The following is a 17,914-nucleotide window of genomic DNA, read 5'->3' on the forward strand; positions in this document are numbered from 1 at the left end:
CGCACTGACAGAGGCGAGGCTGCCGGACACTGGCGCCACCGGGCCCTCTGACCACCACCAGTAGGCAACGGGTGAAGTGTCTTGCCCAAGGACACAACGAAAGAAGCTGCATGCCTAAAAAAACTACCTGAAGCAGAACAGATCTGAATGTTGTCCTTAGAAAATAATGGATATCCACCTTCTTAAAAAGCGAAATAGAGGGTGATAGTCATACATAAAACTTCAAACAAAAAACAAACAAAAAAAACCATGATTTTTTACTTGTTGCATAAGTGAAATGTCAAAAGTAGGTGAAATATGCTTTTTTAAAAATTTTATTTTAGCTTACCTCAAATGAAAACAGAATGTTCAACCTCACAGATTATTATATTTTGTTTATTTAATCCATAAAAACCCAAAGTGTAAAACAAGTTGTAGTTTTGGGGAGATTATATGCTAGGCTGTTTCTTGGCAGGGAGCTGTAGCTCACTAAAATCTTTGCTGGTTGCCTAGCAACCTCACTGCAACTACAAGGTTCCACTTAAGGCCAAAAAGTAGTACCCTTAATTTGGTGACTTTGTTGGTATTAGTTAGATGATGTTACTTGATGACAGAGATAAACTGCAACTCATATTGGCTTTTATCTTTATGTATCTTTTTTGCTTTATTAAAATCTAAAAGCAGAAAGTTTTGCGCACTAATACCTTCCAAATCCAAATTCTCTTGCAAGGCACGGTTTGCCTTTTCACCTGATGAACCTAAAACAAAGAAAATTCTAACCAAGGAAAATCTGTAGTACTGTGAGCTCTTCTTTTCTACCAAGGAATCAAAATCTGTTTCATCAGAAAACAGCATCTGATGAGCACTGACAATCTCGGGGTTAAAAAGCCACCATGATGTGTCACCATGATGATGGAGCCCACTAACATTACCGAGTTTTCTACACTTGCCCAGGTTGTTCAATATCAGGAAGTTCATAATGTAACGCTTGTGTCCCATCAGATTAAGCAGTAATTACATGAAATGAATACTTTAATTATGTAGACGCTTCTGATAAGTGCATATTTGCCCTTGGTGTAGTTTGTATTCCTGGATCCTGAGCACATTCTCCACAGATCATGAAACTGAAATCTACCCTAACCACTTCCTTTCTATTTTGGGGGGAGAGGGGTGGAATTTCACAAGGGAGTTGATTATACTGATAATGATGTGCATACTGCAGGCGGACTTTCCTGTGGGAATTTTCCTTACATGAACGGCCCCTGGAGTTATTGTCTGTAATGATAATGACTTCTTTCTCTTTCTGCTTCTTTACTGGCCCAGGTGCTCAGAATGAGGCCACAAAGCGAGTGTCCCGGTAGACTCCTCTGTACCGGACAAGACAAAGCTCTTGCAAAAATGTGTCATATCTCATGGTTTTATCACTGTTTTATTCTTTAGCCTAACAGGTTGTTACTAACTTGACCTTTCTATTTTTTCTTTTAAGTGTAGCATTCAATAACACTCATTAAGAGAATAGCCTCATTTTGGTTTAACCAGCATCCAGAATATGAAACTCTCAGAAACATTATTTAGACTATACAGTTTTCTTGTAATGCCTTAGATCAGCCATTGCCACTGTTTACTATTCCAAACTCATAACCCAAAGTTTTAAGGGCATCTTTTTCCTTTATAGCGTTTTTTAATTATTGTGAGCACTTTTAATTTTCTTCCTTTTATCTTTGTTTCTGAGTCAAGTTGCTTTTTGTCACAAAGCGTTTTCTTGACCAGAACTCAATTAAAGATAGGTGAACCCCAAAGTCACCACTATCCTTAAATAGAGGCAAAGTACAAATAATTTAATTGAATTTGTGCAGAGGGCAGAAAACTTGCAAGCTGGTGAGAACAGTGGATGAAGTGTGGAGGACCTTATTTTAATTTGTATTAAAAGGACACAGAAGGAAACAAAAGATGGATTTTAGGCAGAATCTTATTTTGTTGTTGTAGTAATTCATTTATTCTCGTGTTTTATTTTATGTTAAAGATAACCAGTATTTTTATACTGCAATGCCAGGACAAAATTTTTCAGTATCACATATTGCAAATATTCCTACCTTTTCTTTTATGGAAAGTGAAGTCATGAAATGATTGAGGTCAGATGTGTCTAGATCTTGATGGGTGTTCATTAAGACACTCGCCTGTATATTTAACCTGTTTAGAAAAAAAGCTGTGAAAAAAAGCTGTGAAGTACATTAAACTTTCTGCAGACCTCTGCAATAAAAATGTAAAGATGTAGATCAGTGCAAGGGTGTAAAACAATTTCTAAAGCTTTGAGTGTTCCCAGGAGAACAGAGAGTTGATTGGCAAAACCGAGCAACCAAACAAGCAAGGCCTTGAACTGAGGTGATCAAGAAATTGCTCTAAAGGAACCTCATAAGTTCTCTGAAAAGATGACAAAACCTGTAACAGAGTGGCTACAGCGAAGCAATGCTGAGTGAAATGCACGATGCCTCGTTTGGACTTTGTCAAATGACTAATAAAGGACCAGATGTAGATGACTCAACCAGTAAAGCAGTGCAATATAGTAGACAAAATTATGTTTACTTTCTTTTTAGTATATTATCATACAAAGGAGGCCTTCATCCGTACTAAGAGAGCAAGCTGTCTTACCATCCTAGGGACCATTTTTTACATTATGATATTACAGTAGCTTAGAACATCCAAACTGCAGAATTGATTGTGCTTTTTATGTTAAAGTGACAGCTACCACAGGTTCTTCTGTATGCATGGAAAGGGATACTGTAGATTAGATAGGGGTGGTTCATTTGATTGGAATCTACACTCTCCCGTTAAGATGCTACTACATCCTCCACAACTGGAATTATAAATTCGGAGGGCACAGAAAATTATTCTCTGATCTGAAGAGTCAAAAACTAAACCAAGCACTATGTCAGTCAAAGAACCAGACATACCTGCTTATAGCTGCACCACGACAGTCCAGGCAAAGCTGTTAATGTCCCTGTTGTCCTCCAGGTGCTGGATCTCTTTTCTCTCTGTCTTTCTTCTCCTTTTCTGTCTACCTCTCCTTCTATTTAATGGGTGTGTATGAGCATAAAAACTGCTTAAGTCTCCTCAGAAGTGGGCATGGCCATTTAAACTCCAGCTGATGCATTTGTCTCTCATTACCCTTATCTGCAGCATTTAAACCCACCTCTGCTTGTCATTTAACACCAGATTGCTGCACTACACTGTTGGGAGTGTTAGTCAGACCACCTTACTTGTGTTTGATTACGTAACTGCTAAAATCTCAACTTTACTCACTTCTTACCTCAAGTACATTCTTGGAGTGTCAGCTAGTTTTGCTTAGAGGAAGCCAGCCCTAAACCAGTGAGCAGAGTGATCAGTTGGAGAGCAGAGGCTCCAACTGATCATCTGAGAGTCAAGTTAAAAAGAGATTTGGATTTTGTCAGGAGCTTTGAAGTAAATAACCAGGGACAGGAAGTGAGTCTGATTTGTAAGTCTGACTGAGCTTTGGTTCGTTTGAACTACAAGAACCTGAAAATTAAAAATCTGTGTGTGGATCTTTGCAGATTAATCCTGTGGAAGAGTGACTCTGACCCCTGAATGAAATATTTTTGAGCTTGTTTCTGAATGATTCTGTTTCTAAATAAATAAATAACAATTTCAGAGCATCTTCCTTGGATCTTTTGCTAACAAACAAACAAACACAGAAGCATGGTTTCAATAGCGTTACCCTATAGGCTTTCTTGTCAGCAGCAGGGAGAATGATTAGACTTAAACAGAGAATGAAAGCAGACAGAAATCCGTGGAAAAAAACCAAACTGCTCCAGCCTTAAAATCCACAACAGTAAACCAAACTGGCTACAAGACAAGACTGAATATCCCTGTGCAACCCAGACAAAACTCTGACTTTGCTGCAAACTGACAGAGCTGTGGACAGACCTGATTACAGCAGTTCACACATGCTTTATTCTCCAACTGATAGGCTTGATAGGCTCTACCAAGATGTAGGGATTACTTGCTCAAATTTCTGAGTGCAAACCCTCCAGAGTGGTGGTGACAACCTTATTTTACATCATGAGACACATAAAGACCAATTTAATTTCACCTGTGCATAACTAGCAAAACTGTTGTCTTTTATTTCAGTGTAAAGATGTTTAACTGCATTTAACTCGTGAGATATCTTAAAAAAAAAAAATTGGTGCAGCTTCACTTGTAAGTTGCAGTTTTTCTACATTATAAAGCAATGTTGAAGTAGTAAATTAAAGGGGAACAATGTTAGCAGAGCTCTGTGCACTCCAGATTAAATATAAAAGACTAAAAATTTTCATGTAAATGAAAAAAACAATAACAAAATAAAACAAAATAGAACTAAAAGTGAGTAAAAACAAATTGCAACTTTCCTGTTAATGAACTGAACACTAAAAAACAAACAAACAAAACAAAAGCCTAGTCTATTAATTATTTATGATAGGCCATGGATTTGCCAATAAGAAGAAGCTAAAAACGACAATACAGTCACAGTTCCCAAAACCATCCAGTGGGTCAGCGTGGCACCTCTGCATCCCAAGCAGGTGTGACGTAAACATGTCCCATTGTGGGACGATTGTGTGCCATTTTGTGAAGACCCTCTCAATCACTTACCAAAAGCTCAGAGACCTGATACAAACTGATACAAACTGATACAAACTGATACAAACTGATACAAACTGCTACAAACTGATACAAACTGATACAAACTGATACAAACTTGAAGTTTACTGTGTGATCTTCTCTGGATCATTGAAGGGAGGAGGCCACATTGCCCTGCTGACACTGCCTAAAGGAAAAGCAGTACTGGGCTTAAGTTCACCTGCTGACCAGAAACATGACCTCAAATAAATACATAAATAAATAAATAATAAAAAATGCCAGCGTTGCTTGGTAACTGCTGGATGTTTAAATAGGTTCACAAGGTGAGGATATGTATCGTTTGTTTCGGCAGCCTAAATATGCATATTATTGTTATTATGGTTGGTTTTAACTAAGAAAATAGATGGAATAATAATGATAATGACTGATAATCACCCGCGTGATCCACGTGTTGACAGAGCCAGGCATGCGATAATATCACATAGCCAACTTGCACATTTCCTCTGATTCACTTTCCCGTTGTTGTTAAGGGCACTGCACACTGCAGAACAGAAGCACGCTGTCGTTTTGTTAGACCTGCTCCTAAAATGAGCCTAAATGAGATGCTTGTGATCAGAAGGAAACAGTTGGAAATAATTTGATACAACGGGGGAGTGGTCTGAATCTCACTGTCCGTTATTGGCGTGGTAAAAAGACAGACACACTTTGGAGTTCACTGCTGGGACGTCTGGCAGTTCTTTCATCCACAGTGCAGGCTCGGCGCTCTGCCCGATACCCTCTCTGTCCTCTTTCCTCTGCTCACGCTCGTGTCTCCGCTCCTGAACAGGTAAGGGATCTGTCAAAGTTATTATGCCACTCAGCAGTGTGCGATCTTTGTGCTGTTCCCTGTGTATCCCGCCTGCACGTTGACGAAATCCTCTGCCTTTCCTTTACCGTGCGTTTGCGCAGTTACCGTGTAACGGTAGGTGAGGAGAAGGTGTGCTTTGCTATATCCTCTTAAAATATTTTTTGTAAGGAAAGTTAACAGTTAACAGTGTGTTCCGTGGATCTCTGCGCATTCCAGTGCGGGTGCAGCTCACTGTCAAAATGAGAGCGGTTTCAGAAGAACGCCGTGTGAAGGAGGCAGGTTCCCCGCTCCTCGTGGGCACCAAGATGCTCACGAGCAGTGGATGCATGCATGCAGGATTGGTGGCAGAGACAGAAGCAAAACGCGCTTTGCAAATTCCAACTATTTAGATCACCAAAATGCACCTGCCAGCGAGGTATCAGAATGGAAACCGGGGCTTTCTCCGAGAAATACCGCTTTTCTCACTGAAAGCGACTGAATAGAGCCCAACTGTAGTAGTGGAAGTAATGCTTGAAAATGAGGTTTTTTTGCAAACAACTTGTTAATGAATGCTCCCAAAGCCTACACTTACCGTGAAATAATGGTGCGCACCTACAGTCAGTATGCGCTCCTCCTGCAGTTCCCTCAGTTTGGAAGAGCTGTAACCAAAATTTACCTCACCTCTGTCTTTAGACGTCTAAAGCCATTAATGCTGGCATTTGTGCTGTCATACAAGGATGTAGGAAACCCCCCCTCCCCAAGAAAAAAACAAACACACACACTCATACACACACTTATTCACCCCTCTCCTCCCCAGGAAGGGCACTAAAGCATAATAAAAATGCCATTAGCCATTTTCATTCAGATGCAGCCCTCCCAAATTGTATTCAGTGATCACACTCCTCTGTCACTTAGTCCAGTGAAAATGATGATTAATAAGCCACTTTGCAGCTTAATTTCTTAGCACTGACTTAATAAACCTGCCACGTTCATGTAGCCCTACCGATTACTCTCAGGAGGGTCATCAGGAGAATACATATGGCCCCTTCATGTACTCATCACCACATAATGACAGAGGCAGGCACGGTTTGGCCACCAGGCTGCCCTCATCCAAAACACTGAGGCGACACTGCAGTTCATAAAAAAACAAAATTATTTTGCCCTGAGTACAGAGGTAGTCTGCATGAAATACAACTGGACATAAATGTCTAGATGCACGCTCCATCATCCAGGTAAGAAAATCCCAAAAAGTCTATTCTGTTCATCAACGGTCTCGACTGAAGAAGTCACTTTGATTAGTGACAAAATGTTTCTCCCACTGAAAAGGCTACGTCCAGCTGAACAGAATCAACTTTTTGGGAACTGGACATAAAGTTCAGTCCTGCAAAAATATAAATGTATGCAATTTAGGGTCTAGGCAGCTCGAGGTATGTTTTTCTGTTGTTGTGGGAAATCCAAACATGATAATGAATCTTTTAACCTCCCATTAATTTACCCAAAAGGCATGAACACAGTAATAAATAATGTGAAAATACCGGTTTTAATAATGCGATTTTACATGAAGACTGATTAGAGATCGTTGCACACTGCACTTAAGTGGAGGAGAAAGGAAAGGCAAGTATCTTGTACACACTGTGGCGCTTCCTCACATTTCAAAGTATAAACCTTGTTTTTGGGGGGTTATCACCTCGTGTTGTCTGGGCTCTCTGGGTTTTTGCTCAACAGCAGCAGTATGAAGAGGTAGGCAGTGCTGGCTGAAGGCTAATCTTCACAGGGGTGATAGAGATAACAGTGATGTATGGAGCGGATGAGGTGGTTTAACACCCAGAGCTGACTGTTGTCTAGCAGGGTCAGGTCTGTGATACTGGAATACTGCTTCAGCTCCTCTCGTGCCTGGGATTTGGCAGTCTTAATAGCTGCAGGTGGATGCAAGCAGAGGCCGCTTCGGTATTCAGAGCCTGCAGATGCCTTGATGAATGCTATGTTGCTGCTCAGGCATCTGTCAGTCGCTTCTGTTCTCCAAGTCAACTGCTTCCTTGGCCACAAGCCAGACAGGCAGCCAGTGCATACTGTGACATGGTTATGTTGCGTTTTACTGTTGAATTTCGCACTTAAAGGTAATGGCTTATTGCTAAAGGAGAAGCTACACCCTCAAACAACCACAACTCGACTGTTTTTTGAGTGTGAAGTAACTATGTGACCACCTTGTAAATATAAAATTTATGATCTTGCTTGTATAGTAAATGCTTCCACACAGCGCAGGCATTTAAATTCACTCAGGCAAGGGCAGCGGTTATTAAATATAATGATTTTAAAGCTGCCCTCATCAATATTTTTATATCTACTATTTGTAAAATAGCAAAGTGGAATATGAACACTTTTTCTTGTAGAAAAATAATCAGCCAACATTCCATTCCCTACAGCTCTACAGAATGTTGCTAGCATACATTTTAACAGGTCAAATTAACAGTTAGCGAAAGGATTCTCTATATCACTGCTGTTGTTGAGTCATTGTCCTTAAAAATATCTGATAAAACTGCTTCATTAATGAAATGAAAGCGCTTTTTAGCATGTAGGTAGTTGCAGTAGCTGGTGGAGACCAAAATAGAGGTAGAGGAGAGCAATAATAATTGTGAAAGATGCTAATGCTAGCTTGAGCATCTCTATAATGCTAACTGCTCTCTTAGCTCGCAGGTTAATGTCATCAATATCCATGTTAGGAAGTGAAGAAATGTACACATTGCTTTTAGGTTGGCTTCCATTCATGAAAGAGTATGTTTTTGATACAATTTACAGTGGGGCAAAAAAGTATTTAGTCAGCCACCGATTGTGCAAGTTCCCCCACTTAAAATGATGACAGAGGTCAGTAATTTGCACCAGAGGTACACTTCAACTGTGAGAGACAGAATGTGAAAAACAAATCCATGAATCCACATGGTAGGATTTGTAAAGAATTTATTCGTAAATCAGGGTGGAAAATAAGTATTTGGTCAATAACAAAAATACAACTCAATACTTTGTAACATAACCTTTGTTGGCAATAACAGAGGTCAATCGTTTACTATAGGTCTTTACCAGGTTTGCACACACAGTAGCTGGTATTTTGGCCCATTCCTCCATGCAGATCTTCTCGAGAGCAGTGATGTTTTGGGGCTGTCGCCGAGCAACACGGACTTTCAACTCCCGCCACAGATTTTCTATGGGGTTGAGGTCTGGAGACTGGCTAGGCCACTCCAGGACTTTCAAATGCTTCTTACGGAGCCACTCCTTTGTTGACCGGCAGTGTGTTTTGGATCATTGTCATGTTGGAAGACCCAGCCTCGTTTCATCTTCAAAGTTCTCACTGATGGAAGGAGGTTTTGGCTCAAAATCTCACGATACATGGCCCCATTCATTCTGTCCTTAACACAGATCAGTCGTCCTGTCCCCTTGGCAGAAAAACAGCCCCATAGCATGATGTTTCCACCCCCATGCTTCACAGTAGGTATGGTGTTCTTGGGATGCAACTCAGTATTCTTCTTCCTCCAAACACGACGAGTTGAGTTTATACCAAAAAGTTCTACTTTGGTTTCATCTGACCACATGACATTCTCCCAATCCTCTGCTGTATCATCCATGTGCTCTCTGGCAAACTTCAGACGGGCCTGGACATGCACTGGCTTCAGCAGCGGAACACGTCTGGCACTGCGGGATTTGATTCCCTGCCGTTGTAGTGTGTTACTGATGGTGACCTTTGTTACTTTGGTCCCAGCTCTCTGCAGGTCATTCACCAGGTCCCCCCGTGTGGTTCTGGGATCTTTGCTCACCGTTCTCATGATCATTTTGACCCCACGGGATGAGATCTTGCGTGGAGCCCCAGATCGAGGGAGATTATCAGTGGTCTTGTATGTCTTCCATTTTCTGATGATTGCTCCCACAGTTGATTTTTTCACACCAAGCTGCTTGCCTATTGTAGATTCACTCTTCCCAGTCTGGTGCAGGTCTACAATACTTTTCCTGGTGTCCTTCGAAAGCTCTTTGGTCTTGGCCATGGCGGAGTTTGGAGTCTGACTGTTTGAGGCTGTGGACAGGTGTCTTTTATACAGATGATGAGTTCAAACAGGTGCCATTCATACAGGTAACGAGTGGGGGACAGAAAAGCTTCTTACAGAAGACGTTACAGGTCTGTGAGAGCCAGAGATTTTCCTTGTTTGAGGTGACCAAATACTTATTTTCCACCCTAATTTACGAATAAATTCTTTACAAATCCTACCATGTGGATTCATGGATTTTTTTTTCACATTCTGTCTCTCACAGTTGAAGTGTACCTCTGGTGCAAATTACTGACCTCTGTCATCATTTTAAGTGGGGGAACTTGCACAATCGGTGGCTGACTAAATACTTTTTTGCCCCACTGTATGTGTCAGTGTGGCAAATGCATGCTAAATACAATTTAAAACAGTCAATCTAATGTTTACCGCCATGTTCTACTAAACTCCTTACAAGTTTGAAACCAATCACAATTAATAATGATGTAACAAATCATTAATAACAACACTGTATTTTTAATACTATAATATTAAAATGATATATGTGTCCCTCGTGAATATTATGATGTGGTCATAATAATATATTATGACCCCAACAGTCAATGAACAATAATGTTGAAATCTCTAAATTACAGTTTTTTTAAATATGTGGAACTAAATTATAGGTTATCTATATGTCTCCTGACACTCGTTAGTAATATAGAAACTATATGCAGCATTATTTATTGATAGTTAAAATTGGAATGTTACCTTAAATATAAATCGGTAGACTCTGCTAATGTATTGATTGTACTCTTTTATGAACAGGTTATGTGCTAATATGTTGAAAAATCTATATCTTTATGCACATCATGTCTCCCTGAGTTTGTTGTTTGTAGCAACGCTGGTTTGATTTGCGTTACTATAGAAGGGAGGAGTGCACAGACAAATATGGATCATACCTGTGGGGCGTATAAGCCACGAGCTCTGGATTAGAAGTCATTTTTCTTCATTAAAAGTAACCTTTTGGTCAAGATAACAATGCTAATAAAAAGAAAACAAATGCCTGACACAGTGTTGCTTTTTAATTTGATTGTTGTCAGTTGATTATTGTGATTATTGATTGGCTGGTGTCTATCAGGAGCACATTGTGCTGGTCATGCATCTAATGAATCAATTTAAAGGAATCAACCAGTTTAAAAGCTTAGAATTAAAACGTCAGAAGCAAGCAGTGAATGGGAAAGCCATTTAATAATGCAGAAGGGAAATGAACTGGTTGGTCAGAAGATCAGATAGTTTAAAATTCAGTGTGCTCTTTCTTTCTCTTTTTTACATGGCTAATTTTAGTTCTTGCAGACAGTAAGATGTTCTAAATTTAAAATATGTAATATTCAAGTCCAACTTTTGAGATACTTTGAGGAAGCCTTTTACCCATCCATCTAATTTCTTAACTGCTTAACCAGTTCAGGGACTGAAATAGGCTTAGTGTTTGTGGTCATCAACCACAGCAGTCAGAAGGGATTGAGAGAAGAGGAGGAGGACACGTGGCGGGGGCTGTAGGAGACCAGGTAAGCAGGACAGAGTGATGACCTTCACTCTCTGATAGAAACTGACAGAAGCTTGATGGAGCCTGTGCAGCTGGAATCATGTTGAATTATTCCTGACATGAACCTGCAAGAAGCCTTAAAGCCACTGAGGTGCACTGTGTGTTGTAGCATTAGAATTAATGAAAGAAACCCCACCAACAGCTGTCCAAACAGTCCTGCCTTCAGTTGCTCGATACCAGAGTTTTACTTTCCAACTGTTGAGCCCAGAAGCTGCAGTGCTTGGCTAGCCTGCGCTTTGCTGGAGCATCACAGTAAACCGCTCTCACCTTGGTTTGATTTGTTTTGATTTGTAGTTCGCTTTTCTCAGCAGAATTGTTACCTTTGTGTGATCTGCCTTTGTCTAATGCTCCCTGGCAGAAGAAGCATGGCTTATGAATAAATCAGAGACCTCACTTTCACTGCTTTGAAGGATAGCGAGTGAAATTACCATGTACTGTATGGATGTACTGTACAGCACTGGGAGGTACTTTTATCTTTTTCTTTTGCATCCTCTCCTGCTAAAAATAGCCCAAGTGCAGGAAAGTCTATATGGTGCATCTACGAACTTAAATACAATGTCATAAATAATTCCTGCTTCTGTTATTGATTTCCACGACAATAGCTTTTACAATCAATTATTCATTTAGGCCTGGCTCTGCACTCATCAGTAATTGTATCAGGATTTTGCACACACACTTTAATATCTTGTCTCTTATGGAAAATGGCCATTTTTCGGACATCTCTACGAGTGCTCGCCCATGCAGATTTGAGTTTTACAATGATATCTGAGTCAGAAGATGTACGCCATCCCAGCGTGACCGAGGCAATATAAAAAGAGAACAGCTAAGCGCTCACAAAATAAATGTTATTCACAGTTTAAAGTAACACGTACTCAATATCTGCACAAAACACCAGTGAAGTTTGGAAATTTGCAAACAGGCTTCTCAGTTGGACTCTGTGGTGTGGCTGAAAGATGATTGAGGATAATACCACGGAAGGAAGGCGGGAGCCGAGCTCAGTTTCCTCCAACAAATCCTCTGTTGTGCTGGTGTCACGAACGCATTAACGGCAGTGCATGTTTTCAAAAAACAGACTTTGCTTGAAGTCGAGCGAAAGCTGCACTGCGCCGATAGAAAGGCTGTAAGATGAAAGATGAACCCGTCACACAGACAGTTGAATAGCAAACTGCAAACTCTTAAATAGATGATATTCAGGTGGAATATCAGCTCATCATTGAAATGGGAAACCTAAAGCTTGTGGTTTTTTTAGACCACACAAAATTCTTTTCTTTAAATGCATGTTTTCTAAGTGAGGATTTTTGTGAGATTGGCAGCCAGTTGGTCAGATGAAGCATTGACTTGCATAAAGTGCTAGTTTATCCTGACTAAGAACACATTATTGAGCAGTGTATGGATCTTACTATCTGTAATAGGAAACTTCTGTGATAGGAGTCTGTGTTTTATCCCTCGCCTTTACAGCGCTTTCCTCCCAATATATGCAGCTAATAGTTACCCATGCAGAATGTGATTTTAGTCACGTATGCAGAAGCAAACACCTCAAAGCAGCTCGATATTATATTTTACTTTTTTACCCCACGTATGTGAGCACTGAGAAGCCCACTGCATTAAGCAGCGGTGTCACTTCCCTTCACAGTCCACCCTAACTGCAGCCACGAGCGCTACACTTTTTTTTTAACTCTCAGAAAAGGGGATTTAGCAGAAGTAATTTTCTGTGCCTGCAGGTACCATCTAAACAAATGCACCCCCATAGAGCTAATTAGTGGACTTCAAGGTAATTATGTGTACCTTTTCAAGCACCGAAATGGTATATATGCAGAATGTTCCCGAGCAGCAAAAGCACAGTTGAACTGTAGAGTATCAGGAGACGTCTGTATTCATGCAATACAAAAAAAAACAAACAGACAAACTATAAATTTCCCTCCTTTTTTGCTGTTTTCATAGGTTTTTAAATAAATAAATAATATTTGTCTTCTGGTTGACCCTTGTCACCTAGAAGATTTTGGTGCCTTTTTTTAATAGACTTTGTTCTCCTGGTGTGTGGTGGATTTTTCTCTGTTTCCCACAAAAACATAAATGTTGGTTAAGTGGTTAATCTAAGCAGGCTGTAGGTGTAGATGTGAGATAGATAGAGTTTCAAGTGGACATTGACACAGTTAGCCTGCTTCAACTGTATAAACAAACACCGGTCGCGGCAGATGGCCCCGCCCCTCCCTGAACCTGATTCTGTCGGAGGTTTCTTCCTGTTAAAAGGGAATTTTTCCTTCCCACTGTCGTGCTTGCTCATAGGGACTCATATGATTGTTGGGTTTTTCTCTGTATGTATTACTGTAGGGTCTACCTTACAATATAAAGCGCCTTGAGGTGACTGTTGTTGTGATTTGGTGCTGTATAAATAAAATTGAATTAAATTGAATAAAAACACATGAAATAAATGAATGGCTACTTAATTTTTAGGATAATTCCAACGTTTTTTTTTATTTTAATGATATACAAAATTACCACCGGAAGTTCAAGACCTGCTGCTGTGAAGTACAAACCACAAGGGTATAAAGTGCATATTATTAGAAGTACAATCTTTTTCCCTTGGAAGTTCCTGTCCCACTGAGAAGCCGCTGTGCCCCTAAAGGTACAACGAGGTACTTTATTATCAGTCGCGTCGGCTGCAGAATCATGCTGGTTGGTGTTTTCCAGTATCCAACTTTGCTGTGCACTTGCAAAAGTGGAGGACAGTCCTCTTGTCCTTGTGCTGTATATATCTAAAGTACAGTACATTGCATCCTGTGTCACTACCTGCTATGTTGCATCCTGTGAACTTCCCATCGCTCCTTCTTATTCACATCAGCTAGGATAAGTTAGCAGAAATGATTTTCCTCCTGGCACCTCCATCCATCAAATCCTGTCTGGAGCCTTATCTGATATTGACGAACTATACGTGTGTGTATGTGTGTGATGTTCTATGAATCCATGTGCTTTTTGATGCTTGATGCAAATCCCTTTTTTTTTATTAATATACATGTATTCAGCGCTCAGCCAATGCTTCAATGGATAATGCTGCTTCTGATCAAGTTTGACAACTGCTAAATGATTGTGATCGCTTTTGACAATCAGCTTTTCTTTGTGCACCGCTCATGATGGAGAGCTATTAATCTAATAAGTAAGCATGCGTTGAGGTAGATATGGGTGGCATGCACAGAGTGGCTGCTCTGTGTGCATTTGCGTGCTATTTTTGCAACTGGGTTAATTCATATAACCTTTAGGTAATGCAGTCTTGTGCAGTGGTAACATTACATTAGCGCCAAATATAATGTCAGAACCCCACTCAGCGCAGCTCTACGAGAAGAATGTAATTGAGAGAGCCCACTGGGAGTTTGATGGGAAGATTGAGAATCTCATAATGATATCTATATCTACTGTACAGCAAGCTTTTCCCCCCACAAATGGTCCAGTAATACGCCTTTAAACGCAGTGAATGCAAAGCCTAGCTTCAGAGAGAAGCCAAAACCTCTTTGCAGATGTGTTGCACATGCTCTATCACTCCCATGCTTCTCTATCATGCCTGTTTGAGCACGTATGTAAGACCACACGGAGCACTGGGAAAAATGAATGAAAGCAGAGAGAACCTAATGAGAGCTTTCTTGCGACTAAGCAGAATTTCCAACACCCCTCTCTTGTAATCTACAGAGTAGCATAAATGTTGAACCTTGGCAGCCTGCAGCGTGATTAATGCACTGCACACTAAATGGATTTGCAATGAACTGATCATGTGATGAGTCGCTTACACTTTCAATAAACCGGCACCTCGACAGCCGTGTGGCTCTTCCTGGTCTTTTATGGGAGAATTTGCATGTCGAATAGGCACGATGGGCTCATTCACGTGACGTGACCGGGATGAGTCGCACGTCACAAATAGAGGTCTCAGCTTTTAGAACATTTGGTATACACTCCCCCCTCCTCTCCCATCTGCAGCAGGTCACCTGGTCAAAGGCCTGTTTGCTCGCTGTTGGGTGTCTGTCCCGGCAGCCTGGCTGTGTTGATTTTTGTCTCCTGCGGCTCTGTCACTCACCTGGCCCTGTGACCTGCTCCATTTCCCCCCTGAGTTACCCGGGCAGCAGTCCCAGCCCCAGCTTTGCTCTCAGCGTGGCTCCTCAAGACATATTTCCAAGACAACTCATATCCTGTGTGCAGTGAAAAATAGCTTCTGACATCTGTGATTATTCTAAACCTTTAAACTCTTTTTCTGTGACACTTACTGAGGTGTGATAGATTAAGCTTTATCTTTGTGGCCAGCTTGCAACCTCCTTTTTTCTTATTGTTTATGTTTGTGCCCTGAAAAAAGAAAGCCTCCACTAGCAGGAATTCATCAATGCGCTTTATCCTAATATCGGGGCAACATAAAAACTAGGCTGCGAGGTCTAATGGATAAAGTCCGTGGCTATCCTTCAACCCCACCTCTCATTGCGCATTGTGATTTCATAACCCACAGGAATGTTCGTAGACTTTTGTCTCTGAGTAAAATTGTGTTACCTGAAATAGCCACTTTCTCTTAATAGAAAACATGTCCTGAAGATACCGGGGTATAACTGTGTATCTACAGGGCTGACATACCTTTATCAACAAATATAGATCTTCACCAGGCCAAACTGCACCTCGGCTTGTACAGTTTGCGGTTGTATTTAATCCTCAAGTGAATAAGCACCCAAAATGGAAAGATCATAATACCTCTTATAGGTATGCGCTTGCTGGGTTCGACCTGTTTGGCTGTGATTGGATTAAGCGCGAGCTCCCTGCCAGGTGCTGTCGTCGGTGAGGTCGGATGACGGTGCGCTGTGTCTTTGATGAGTGAAGCCGGAGCCCACCGTGGTGGTGGAGGATGGATGGCCTCAAAGTGCAAGGTTCAGGAGAAATGTACCCACTGTGCCGTTTGGGGATAGCGAGGAGATGATTCATTTTCAGCATCACTTCACCCAGGATGATCTCATTACTTTGTGTGAGTGGACATTCCCGGCGATGAGAACTCGGCAGGTCCACAGAGTCTCCACGCTGAGAGGCGTGTCATATCAGGCGTTGCACAGCACTCTGCTGCTGTTTGGATATTGATTATAAAATGCAATGGGAGGATAAAGTGACCACAGATTTATTCATGTCGCTCCTTCAGATGATTTTGTTCAGACTAAATTGGATACTTTTGATAGCTTTCCTGCTCCAGAATCAAAAAATATTTAAGAACTTTGCATCTCTTGTTTTTTTTCCAAGAGCATTTTGGCTGAGATTACTCATAACCAATTTCATAAATATAAAAGAGACGCTATTCACAATCTGTTCACTGAGACACACCTGTGCTTGCTCTGGAATTTCAATTGTATTGCAGACAGTGGTGACAGCTGCTTTGTTTTCAGAGAGCTTATTATTTATTACTCAGATTGTTTACATGCATATTTAACAGGTGCTTAATACGTTATTTTGATCAACAATACAAGATAGAGATGATTGTCGGTTTGACCTCAGCGTTTTTTTCCTCCTTCACAGTTATTACAAGAGGAGACAACATATGTTGTTAGTAATTATATAAATTGAAGATTAAATAGCAATCAGCAAATTTGGAGCCATCAGTTCTCAAGGCTTTGAACGTGGATAAGAAGTAGCTTATCACACCTTCTCGGTGCACTAATTAAAATGAAGCACAACTTCACGTCTGAGCGGAGCTCCTCGTACTTTAGTGACATGCAGTGTAGCACAGATCTCACTGAGCTTTGATCAAGCGTAAGATTAAACACATGTTGTGTAGAAGTTTAATGATAAACACAGACACTGTAGTCTGAAAGGAAATCACAGTTCGGTGAAGGATGCCGAGTTAGGTGAGGAAAAAGCAGAACTGAAGTATGCTATCATCAGTGTTTCCTGCAGATTTATAGTCTTCTTTTTGTGCGTGTTATTGTGGAGCTCTAATCAGCTGCCTCTGAACCAGTCTTGATATCGTGGATGGACTCCAACTGCAGCAAGTAGTCTTTGTTCTGCTCCGCAGCCTTGTTGAGTACAGCGTAGTGGCACACGAACCAGTTCTGAACCTGCTGTGGGTTCTGGTCACGGTGACTGTCCAGCTCACAAAACAGAACCAGGGCTGCTGTTGGCAGCAGCAGGCTAAGACGTTGGAGCCAGCAGACTGAAGCAGCTGAATGATATCAAAGACAACCACAACAACCAGACAGCAAGTCAAGCCAGCTGGGACACACAGAAAAGGATGCTGGTTAGTAGCGACTGTTTTTTCAAAATAAGAGCATGGAGACTGTCTATCAGAATATTATTTGTCCATAAAGATGTAGAAATGCTGAAATGAGTCATCAGGGTAGTCCACACTAGTAAAGTCATTGGCCCACACTTCAACATAAGTGTCACGGTGGGGTACGCCAATGTGTTGTGAACAAGACCCAGAAGCAGATGCAGAGAGAGGAGTTGCAGGTAGAACAAAAGGCGAACCTTTATTTGGCTGGAAGTCAGCAGTAAACATGAAATTAAGAAAAATTATGAACAACTATGACAACCACGAAACACACTGTGAAACTATGACAAAGACTATGAAGGTAACTATGAAGGTAAGTATAACAGATGACAATGAAACACAGAAAACAGAGGACTTAAATAAACAGGAGGTGATCAGGGGAAGTGAGAACACATGGGGAAAAAGCTGACTGAAATTAAACATAATGACATCACAGGGAAGTGAAACAAAAACAATGACAAAAGAACACAAGACTCTTTCAAAATAAAGAATAAAGAGAAAACATGGAAACGTAGACATGATAACACCAGCTTGACAGACCTAAAATACTAGCAAAAGAGAGTCAAAGATACCAAATAAACTCAAAA

At 40.9% G+C, this 17,914-nt stretch overlaps 1 protein-coding gene across 2 annotated transcripts in view; it reads left to right on the plus strand.

Annotated features, from left to right (window-relative positions):
• Nucleotides 1-5,341: 5,341 nt before the first annotated feature.
• cntn6 (contactin 6) overlaps nucleotides 5,342-17,914 on the plus strand; it is a 135,836-nt gene continuing 123,263 nt past the window's right edge. For both annotated transcript variants that reach the window (XM_005726627.1, XM_013909199.1), the window contains exon 1: nucleotides 5,342-5,437. The gene's annotated coding sequence lies outside the window, so the exon portion shown is untranslated. The remainder of the gene's footprint in view (nucleotides 5,438-17,914) is intronic.

This window comes from Pundamilia nyererei, unplaced genomic scaffold (genome assembly GCF_000239375.1).
Source record: "Pundamilia nyererei isolate P.nyererei 1_Seehausen unplaced genomic scaffold, PunNye1.0 scaffold00021, whole genome shotgun sequence".
Lineage (NCBI taxonomy): Eukaryota > Metazoa > Chordata > Actinopteri > Cichliformes > Cichlidae > Pundamilia > Pundamilia nyererei.